This window comes from Garra rufa, unplaced genomic scaffold, assembly GCF_049309525.1.
Source record: "Garra rufa unplaced genomic scaffold, GarRuf1.0 hap1_unplaced_003, whole genome shotgun sequence".
In the NCBI taxonomy this organism is placed as follows: Eukaryota; Metazoa; Chordata; class Actinopteri; order Cypriniformes; family Cyprinidae; genus Garra; species Garra rufa.
In genome coordinates this window covers 1,860,394-1,871,656 of record NW_027394278.1, presented here as the reverse complement: position 1 = coordinate 1,871,656, position 11,263 = coordinate 1,860,394, and positions in this window count along the sequence as shown.

The window sequence follows — 11,263 nt, the reverse complement described above, 5'->3', positions numbered from 1 at the left end:
CGTTTCAGCACATAACAAACTTGGTTCAGGCAATGCAAGCTGAAACTCGGCCCAAAATTAAAATTGCAGTCTGTGCATGAATAAAACCTATTTTGCAACACAGAGAAACATATCTGAAGGTGTTAGAAGTGTTTTGCATGATTTTTGAAGTTAGAGCCTGAAATGTCAGAAAACAGCCTTTCAGCGCAGAACAAACTTGGTTCAGGCAATGCAAGCTGAAACTCGGTATAAAATTAAAATTGCAGTCTGTGCATGAATAAAACCTATTTTGCAACACAGAGAAACATATCTGAAGGTGTTAGAAGTGTTTTGCATGATTTTTGAAGTTAGAGCCTGAAATGTCAGAAAACAGCGTTTCAGCACTTAACAAACTTGGTTCTGGCAATGCAAGCTGAAACTCGGTCCAAAATTAAAATTGCAGTCTGTGCATGAATAAAACCTATTTTGCAACACAGAGAAACATATCTGAAGGTGTTAGAAGTGTTTTGCATGATTTTTGAAGTTAGAGCCTGAAATGTCAGAAAACAGCGTTTCAGCACTTAACAAACTTGGTTCTGGCAATGCAAGCTGAAACTCGGCCAAAAATTAAAATTGCAGTCTGTGCATGAATAAAACCTATTTTGCAACACAGAGAAACATATCTGAAGGTGTTAGAAGTGTTTTGCATGATTTTTGAAGTTAGAGCCTGAAATGTCAGAAAACAGCCTTTCAGCGCAGAACAAACTTGGTTCAGGCAATGCAAGCTGAAACTCGGACAAAAATTAAAATTGCAGTCTGTGCATGAATAAAACCTATTTTGCAACACAGAGAAACATATCTGAAGGTGTTAGAAGTGTTTTGCATGATTTTTGAAGTTAGAGCCTGAAATGTCAGAAAACAGCGTTTCAGCACATAACAAACTTGGTTCTGGTATTGCAAGCTGAAACTCGGCCCAAAATTAAAATTGCAGTCTGTGCATGAATAAAACCTATTTTGCAGCACAGAGAAACATATCTGAAGGTGTTAGAAGTGTTTTGCATGATTTTTGAAGTTAGAGCCTGAAATGTCAGAAAACGGCGTTTCAGCACATAACAAACTTGGTTCAGGCAATGCAAGGTGAAACTCGGCCCAAAATTAAAATTGCAGTCTGTGCATGAATAAAACCTATTTTGCAACACAGAGAAACATATCTGAAGGTGTTAGAAGTGTTTTGCATGATTTTTGAAGTTAGAGCCTGAAATGTCAGAAAAAGGCTTTTCAGCACATAACAAACTTGGTTCTGGCAATGCAAGCTGAAACTCGGTCCAAAATTATAATTGCAGTCTGTGCATGAATAAAACCTATTTTGCAACACAGAGAAACATATCTGAAGGTGTTAGAAGTGTTTTGCATGATTTTTGAAGTTAGAGCCTGAAATGTCAGAAAAAGGCATTTTAGCACATAACAAACTTGGTTCTGGCAATGCAAGCTGAAACTCGGCCAAAAATTAAAATTGCAGTCTGTGCATGAATAAAACCTATTTTGCAACACAGAGAAACATATCTGAAGGTGTTAGAAGTGTTTTGCATGATTTTTGAAGTTAGAGCCTGAAATGTCAGAAAACGGCGTTTCAGCACATAACAAACTCGGTTCAGGCAATGCAAGCTGAAACTCGGCCAAAAATTAAAATTGCAGTCTGTGCATGAATAAAACCTATTTTGCAACACAGAGAAACATATCTGAAGGTGTTAGAAGTGTTTTGCATGATTTTTGAAGTTAGAGCCTGAAATGTCAGAAAACAGCGTTTCAGCACATTACAAACTTGGTTCTGGTAATGCAAGCTGAAACTCGGCCCAAAATTAAAATTGCAGTCTGTGCATGAATAAAACCTATTTTGCAGCACAGAGAAACATATCTGAAGGTGTTAGAAGTGTTTTGCATGATTTTTGAAGTTAGAGCCTGAAATGTCAGAAAACGGCGTTTCAGCACATAACAAACTTGGTTCAGGCAATGCAAGCTGAAACTCGGCCCAAAATTAAAATTGCAGTCTGTTCATGAATAAAACCTATTTTGCAACACAGAGAAACATATCTGAAGGTGTTAGAAGTGTTTTGCATGATTTTTGAAGTTAGAGCCTGAAATGTCAGAAAACAGCGTTTCAGCACTTAACAAACTTGGTTCTGGCAATGCAAGCTGAAACTCGGTCTAAAATTAAAATTGCAGTCTGTGCATGAATAAAACCTATTTTGCAACACAGAGAAACATATCTGAAGGTGTTAGAAGTGTTTTGCATGATTTTTGAAGTTAGAGCCTGAAATGTCAGAAAACAGCGTTTCAGCACTTAACAAACTTGGTTCTGGCAGTGCAAGCTGAAACTCGGTCCAAAATTAAAATTGCAGTCTGTGCATGAATAAAACCTATTTTGCAACACAGAGAAACATATCTGAAGGTGTTAGAAGTGTTTTGCATGATTTTTGAAGTTAGAGCCTGAAATGTCAGAAAAAGGCTTTTCAGCACATAACAAACTTGGTTCTGGCAATGCAAGCTGAAACTCGGTCCAAAATTAAAATTGCAGTCTGTGCATGAATAAAACCTATTTTGCAACACAGAGAAACATATCTGAAGGTGTTAGAAGTGTTTTGCATGATTTTTGAAGTTAGAGCCTGAAATTTTAGAAAAAGGCGTTTCAGCACATAACAAACTTGTTTCAGACAATGCAAGCTGAAACTCGGTCTAAAATTAAAATTGCAGTCTGTGCATGAATAAAACCTATTTTGCAACACAGAGAAGCATATCTGAAGGTGTTAGAAGTGTTTTGCATGATTTTTGAAGTTAGAGCCTGAAATGTCAGAAAACGGCGTTTCAGCACATAACAAACTTGGTTCAGGCAATGCAAGCTGAAACTCGGCCAAAAATTAAAATTGCAGTCTGTGCATGAATAAAACCTATTTTGCAACACAGAGAAACATATCTGAAGCTGTTAGAAGTGTTTTGCATGATTTTTGAAGTTAGAGCCTGAAATGTCAGAAAACAGCGTTTCAGCACATAACAAACTTGGTTCTGGCAATACAAGCTGAAACTCGGCCCAAAATTAAAATTGCAGTCTGTGCATGAATAAAACCTATTTTGCAACACAGAGAAACATATCTGAAGGTGTTAGAAGTGTTTTGCATGATTTTTGAAGTTAGAGCCTGAAATGCCAGAAAACGGCGTTTCAGCACATAACAAACTTGGTTCACGCAATGCAAGCTGAAACTCGGCCCAAAATTAAAATTGCAGTCTGTGCATGAATAAAACCTATTTTGCAACACAGAGAAACATATCTGAAGGTGTTAGAAGTGTTTTGCATGATTTTTGAAGTTAGAGCCTGAAATGTCAGAAAACGGCGTTTCAGCACATAACAAACTTGGTTCAGGCAATGCAAGCTGAAACTCGGCCCAAAATTAAAATTGCAGTCTGTGCATGAATAAAACCTATTTTGCAACACAGAGAAACATATCTGAAGGTGTTAGAAGTGTTTTGCATGATTTTTGAAGTTAGAGCCTGAAATGTCAGAAAACAGCGTTTCAGCACTTAACAAACTTGGTTCTGGCAATGCAAGCTGAAACTCGGTCCAAAATCAAAATTGCAGTCTGTGCATGAATAAAATCTATTTTGCAACACAGAGAAACATATCTGAAGGTGTTAGAAGTGTTTTGCATGATTTTTGAAGTTAGAGCCTGAAATGTCAGAAAAAGGCGTTTCAGCACATAACAAACTTGGTTCTGGCAATGCAAGCTGAAACTCGGCCAAAAATTAAAATTGCAGTCTGTGCATGAATAAAACCTATTTTGCAACACAGAGAAACATATCTGAAGGTGTTAGAAGTGTTTTGCATGATTTTTGAAGTTAGAGCCTGAAATGTCAGAAAACAGCGTTTCAGCACATAACAAACTTGGTTCTGGCAATGCAAGCTGAAACTCGGCCCAAAATTAAAATTGCAGTCTGTGCATGAATAAAACCTATTTTGCAACACAGAGAAACATATCTGAAGGTGTTAGAAGTGTTTTGCATGATTTTTGAAGTTAGAGCCTGAAATGCCAGAAAACGGCGTTTCAGCACATAACAAACTTGGTTCAGGCAATGCAAGCTGAAACTCGGCCCAAAATTAAAATTGCAGTCTGTGCATGAATAAAACCTATTTTGCGACACAGAGAAACATATCTGAAGGTGTTAGAAGTGTTTTGCATGATTTTTGAAGTTAGAGCCTGAAATGTCAGAAAACGCCGTTTCAGCACATAACAAACTTGGTTCAGGCAATGCAAGCTGAAACTCGGCCCAAAATTAAAATTGCAGTCTGTGCATGAATAAAACATATTTTGCAACACAGAGAAACATATCTGAAGGTGTTAGAAGTGTTTTGCATGATTTTTGAAGTTAGAGCCTGAAATGTCAGAAAAAGGCGTTTCAGCACATAACAAACTTGGTTCTGGCAATGCAAGCTGAAACTCGGTCCAAAATAAAACTTGCAGTCTGTGCATGAATAAAACCTATTTTGCAACACAGAGAAACATATCTGAAGGTGTTAGAAGTGTTTTGCATGATTTTTGAAGTTAGAGCCTGAAATGTCAGAAAACGGCGTTTCAGCACATAACAAACTTGGTTCAGGCAATGCAAGCTGAAACTCGGCCAAAAATTAAAATTGCAGTCTGTGCATGAATAAAACCTATTTTGCAACACAGAGAAACATATCTGAAGGTGTTAGAAGTGTTTTGCATGATTTTTGAAGTTAGAGCCTGAAATGTCAGAAAACAGCGTTTCAGCACATAACAAACTTGGTTCTGGCAATGCAAGCTGAAACTCGGCCCAAAATTAAAATTGCAGTCTGTGCATGAATAAAACCTATTTTGCAACACAGAGAAACATATCTGAAATTGTTAGAAGTGTTTTGCTTGATTTTTGAAGTTAGAGCCTGAAATGCCAGAAAACGGCGTTTCAGCACATAAAAAACTTGGTTCAGGCAATGCAAGCTGAAACTCGGCCCAAAATTAAAATTGCAGTCTGTGCATGAATAAAACCTATTTTGCAACACAGAGAAACATATCTGAAGGTGTTAGAAGTGTTTTGCATGATTTTTGAAGTTAGAGCCTGAAATGTCAGAAAACGCCGTTTCAGCACATAACAAACTTGGTTCAGGCAATGCAAGCTGAAACTCGGCCCAAAATTAAAATTGCAGTCTGTGCATGAATAAAACCTATTTTGCAACACAGAGAAACATATCTGAAGGTGTTAGAAGTGTTTTGCATGATTTTTGAAGTTAGAGCCTGAAATGTCAGAAAACAGCGTTTCAGCACTTAACAAACTTGGTTCTGGCAATGCAAGCTGAAACTCGATCCAAAATCAAAATTGCAGTCTGTGCATGAATAAAACCTATTTTGCAACACAGAGAAACATATCTGAAGGTGTTAGAAGTGTTTTGCATGATTTTTGAAGTTAGAGCCTGAAATGTCAGAAAAAGGCGTTTCAGCACATAACAAACTTGGTTCTGGCAATGCAAGCTGAAACTCGGTCCAAAATAAAACTTGCAGTCTGTGCATGAATAAAACCTATTTTGCAACACAGAGAAACATATCTGAAGGTGTTAGAAGTGTTTTGCATGATTTTTGAAGTTAGAGCCTGAAATGTCAGAAAACGGCGTTTCAGCACATAACAAACTTGGTTCAGGCAATGCAAGCTGAAACTCGGCCCAAAATTAAAATTGCAGTCTGTGCATGAATAAAACCTATTTTGCAACACAGAGAAACATATCTGAAGGTGTTAGAAGTGTTTTGCATGATTTTTGAAGTTAGAGCCTGAAATGTCAGAAAACAGCCTTTCAGCGCAGAACAAACTTGGTTCAGGCAATGGAAGCTGAAACTCGGTATAAAATTAAAATTGCAGTCTGTGCATGAATAAAACCTATTTTGCAACACAGAGAAACATATCTGAAGGTGTTAGAAGTGTTTTGCATGATTTTTGAAGTTAGAGCCTGAAATGTCAGAAAACAGCGTTTCAGCACTTAACAAACTTGGTTCTGGCAATGCAAGCTGAAACTCGGTCCAAAATTAAAATTGCAGTCTGTGCATGAATAAAACCTATTTTGCAACACAGAGAAACATATCTGAAGGTGTTAGAAGTGTTTTGCATGATTTTTGAAGTTAGAGCCTGAAATGTCAGAAAACAGCGTTTCAGCACTTAACAAACTTGGTTCTGGCAATGCAAGCTGAAACTCGGCCAAAAATTAAAATTGCAGTCTGTGCATGAATAAAACCTATTTTGCAACACAGAGAAACATATCTGAAGGTGTTAGAAGTGTTTTGCATGATTTTTGAAGTTAGAGCCTGAAATGTCAGAAAACAGCCTTTCAGCGCAGAACAAACTTGGTTCAGGCAATGCAAGCTGAAACTCGGCCAAAAATTAAAATTGCAGTCTGTGCATGAATAAAACCTATTTTGCAGCACAGAGAAACATATCTGAAGGTGTTAGAAGTGTTTTGCATGATTTTTGAAGTTAGAGCCTGAAATGTCAGAAAACGGCGTTTCAGCACATAACAAACTTGGTTCAGGCAATGCAAGCTGAAACTCGGCCCAAAATTAAAATTGCAGTCTGTTCATGAATAAAACCTATTTTGCAACACAGAGAAACATATCTGAAGGTGTTAGAAGTGTTTTGCATGATTTTTGAAGTTAGAGCCTGAAATGTCAGAAAACAGCGTTTCAGCACTTAACAAACTTGGTTCTGGCAATGCAAGCTGAAACTCGGTCTAAAATTAAAATTGCAGTCTGTGCATGAATAAAACCTATTTTGCAACACAGAGAAACATATCTGAAGGTGTTAGAAGTGTTTTGCATGATTTTTGAAGTTAGAGCCTGAAATGTCAGAAAACAGCGTTTCAGCACTTAACAAACTTGGTTCTGGCAGTGCAAGCTGAAACTCGGTCCAAAATTAAAATTGCAGTCTGTGCATGAATAAAACCTATTTTGCAACACAGAGAAACATATCTGAAGGTGTTAGAAGTGTTTTGCATGATTTTTGAAGTTAGAGCCTGAAATGTCAGAAAAAGGCTTTTCAGCACATAACAAACTTGGTTCTGGCAATGCAAGCTGAAACTCGGTCCAAAATTAAAATTGCAGTCTGTGCATGAATAAAACCTATTTTGCAACACAGAGAAACATATCTGAAGGTGTTAGAAGTGTTTTGCATGATTTTTGAAGTTAGAGCCTGAAATTTTAGAAAAAGGCGTTTCAGCACATAACAAACTTGTTTCAGACAATGCAAGCTGAAACTCGGTCTAAAATTAAAATTGCAGTCTGTGCATGAATAAAACCTATTTTGCAACACAGAGAAGCATATCTGAAGGTGTTAGAAGTGTTTTGCATGATTTTTGAAGTTAGAGCCTGAAATGTCAGAAAACGGCGTTTCAGCACATAACAAACTTGGTTCAGGCAATGCAAGCTGAAACTCGGCCAAAAATTAAAATTGCAGTCTGTGCATGAATAAAACCTATTTTGCAACACAGAGAAACATATCTGAAGCTGTTAGAAGTGTTTTGCATGATTTTTGAAGTTAGAGCCTGAAATGTCAGAAAACAGCGTTTCAGCACATAACAAACTTGGTTCTGGCAATACAAGCTGAAACTCGGCCCAAAATTAAAATTGCAGTCTGTGCATGAATAAAACCTATTTTGCAACACAGAGAAACATATCTGAAGGTGTTAGAAGTGTTTTGCATGATTTTTGAAGTTAGAGCCTGAAATGCCAGAAAACGGCGTTTCAGCACATAACAAACTTGGTTCACGCAATGCAAGCTGAAACTCGGCCCAAAATTAAAATTGCAGTCTGTGCATGAATAAAACCTATTTTGCAACACAGAGAAACATATCTGAAGGTGTTAGAAGTGTTTTGCATGATTTTTGAAGTTAGAGCCTGAAATGTCAGAAAACGGCGTTTCAGCACATAACAAACTTGGTTCAGGCAATGCAAGCTGAAACTCGGCCCAAAATTAAAATTGCAGTCTGTGCATGAATAAAACCTATTTTGCAACACAGAGAAACATATCTGAAGGTGTTAGAAGTGTTTTGCATGATTTTTGAAGTTAGAGCCTGAAATGTCAGAAAACAGCGTTTCAGCACTTAACAAACTTGGTTCTGGCAATGCAAGCTGAAACTCGGTCCAAAATCAAAATTGCAGTCTGTGCATGAATAAAATCTATTTTGCAACACAGAGAAACATATCTGAAGGTGTTAGAAGTGTTTTGCATGATTTTTGAAGTTAGAGCCTGAAATGTCAGAAAAAGGCGTTTCAGCACATAACAAACTTGGTTCTGGCAATGCAAGCTGAAACTCGGCCAAAAATTAAAATTGCAGTCTGTGCATGAATAAAACCTATTTTGCAACACAGAGAAACATATCTGAAGGTGTTAGAAGTGTTTTGCATGATTTTTGAAGTTAGAGCCTGAAATGTCAGAAAACAGCGTTTCAGCACATAACAAACTTGGTTCTGGCAATGCAAGCTGAAACTCGGCCCAAAATTAAAATTGCAGTCTGTGCATGAATAAAACCTATTTTGCAACACAGAGAAACATATCTGAAGGTGTTAGAAGTGTTTTGCATGATTTTTGAAGTTAGAGCCTGAAATGCCAGAAAACGGCGTTTCAGCACATAACAAACTTGGTTCAGGCAATGCAAGCTGAAACTCGGCCCAAAATTAAAATTGCAGTCTGTGCATGAATAAAACCTATTTTGCAACACAGAGAAACATATCTGAAGGTGTTAGAAGTGTTTTGCATGATTTTTGAAGTTAGAGCCTGAAATGTCAGAAAACAGCGTTTCAGCACATAACAAACTTGGTTCTGGCAATGCAAGCTGAAACTCGGCCCAAAATTAAAATTGCAGTCTGTGCATGAATAAAACCTATTTTGCAACACAGAGAAACATATCTGAAATTGTTAGAAGTGTTTTGCTTGATTTTTGAAGTTAGAGCCTGAAATGCCAGAAAACGGCGTTTCAGCACATAACAAACTTGGTTCAGGCAATGCAAGCTGAAACTCGGCCCAAAATTAAAATTGCAGTCTGTGCATGAATAAAACCTATTTTGCAACACAGAGAAACATATCTGAAGGTGTTAGAAGTGTTTTGCATGATTTTTGAAGTTAGAGCCTGAAATGTCAGAAAACGCCGTTTCAGCACATAACAAACTTGGTTCAGGCAATGCAAGCTGAAACTCGGCCCAAAATTAAAATTGCAGTCTGTGCATGAATAAAACCTATTTTGCAACACAGAGAAACATATCTGAAGGTGTTAGAAGTGTTTTGCATGATTTTTGAAGTTAGAGCCTGAAATGTCAGAAAACAGCGTTTCAGCACTTAACAAACTTGGTTCTGGCAATGCAAGCTGAAACTCGATCCAAAATCAAAATTGCAGTCTGTGCATGAATAAAACCTATTTTGCAACACAGAGAAACATATCTGAAGGTGTTAGAAGTGTTTTGCATGATTTTTGAAGTTAGAGCCTGAAATGTCAGAAAAAGGCGTTTCAGCACATAACAAACTTGGTTCTGGCAATGCAAGCTGAAACTCGGTCCAAAATAAAACTTGCAGTCTGTGCATGAATAAAACCTATTTTGCAACACAGAGAAACATATCTGAAGGTGTTAGAAGTGTTTTGCATGATTTTTGAAGTTAGAGCCTGAAATGTCAGAAAACGGCGTTTCAGCACATAACAAACTTGGTTCAGGCAATGCAAGCTGAAACTCGGCCCAAAATTAAAATTGCAGTCTGTGCATGAATAAAACCTATTTTGCAACACAGAGAAACATATCTGAAGGTGTTAGAAGTGTTTTGCATGATTTTTGAAGTTAGAGCCTGAAATGTCAGAAAACAGCCTTTCAGCGCAGAACAAACTTGGTTCAGGCAATGGAAGCTGAAACTCGGTATAAAATTAAAATTGCAGTCTGTGCATGAATAAAACCTATTTTGCAACACAGAGAAACATATCTGAAGGTGTTAGAAGTGTTTTGCATGATTTTTGAAGTTAGAGCCTGAAATGTCAGAAAACAGCGTTTCAGCACTTAACAAACTTGGTTCTGGCAATGCAAGCTGAAACTCGGTCCAAAATTAAAATTGCAGTCTGTGCATGAATAAAACCTATTTTGCAACACAGAGAAACATATCTGAAGGTGTTAGAAGTGTTTTGCATGATTTTTGAAGTTAGAGCCTGAAATGTCAGAAAACAGCGTTTCAGCACTTAACAAACTTGGTTCTGGCAATGCAAGCTGAAACTCGGCCAAAAATTAAAATTGCAGTCTGTGCATGAATAAAACCTATTTTGCAACACAGAGAAACATATCTGAAGGTGTTAGAAGTGTTTTGCATGATTTTTGAAGTTAGAGCCTGAAATGTCAGAAAACAGCCTTTCAGCGCAGAACAAACTTGGTTCAGGCAATGCAAGCTGAAACTCGGCCAAAAATTAAAATTGCAGTCTGTGCATGAATAAAACCTATTTTGCAACACAGAGAAACATATCTGAAGGTGTTAGAAGTGTTTTGCATGATTTTTGAAGTTAGAGCCTGAAATGTCAGAAAATGGCGTTTCAGCACATAACAAACTTGGTTCTGGCAATGCAAGCTGAAACTCGGTCCAAAATAAAAATTGCAGTCTGTGCATGAATAAAACCTATTTTGCAACACAGAGAAGCATATCTGAAGGTGTTAGAAGTGTTTTGCATGATTTTTGAAGTTAGAGCCTGAAATGTCAGAAAACGGCGTTTCAGCACATAACAAACTTGGTTCAGGCAATGCAAGCTGAAACTCGGCCAAAATTAAAATTGCAGTCTGTGCATGAATAAAACCTATTTTGCAACACAGAGAAACATATCTGAAGGTGTTAGAAGTGTTTTGCATGATTTTTGAAGTTAGAGCCTGAAATGTCAGAAAACAGCGTTTCAGCACATAACAAACTTGGTTCTGGCAATGCAAGCTGAAACTCGGCCCAAAATTAAAATTGCAGTCTGTGCATGAATAAAACCTATTTTGCAACACAGAGAAACATATCTGAAGGTGTTAGAAGTGTTTTGCATGATTTTTGAAGTTAGAGCCTGAAATGCCAGAAAACGGCGTTTCAGCACATAACAAACTTGGTTCAGGCAATGCAAGCTGAAACTCGGCCCAAAATTAAAATTGCAGTCTGTGCATGAATAAAACCTATTTTGCAACACAGAGAAACATATCTGAAGGTGTTAGAAGTGTTTGCATGATTTTTGAAGTTAGAGCCTGAAATGTCAGAAAACGCC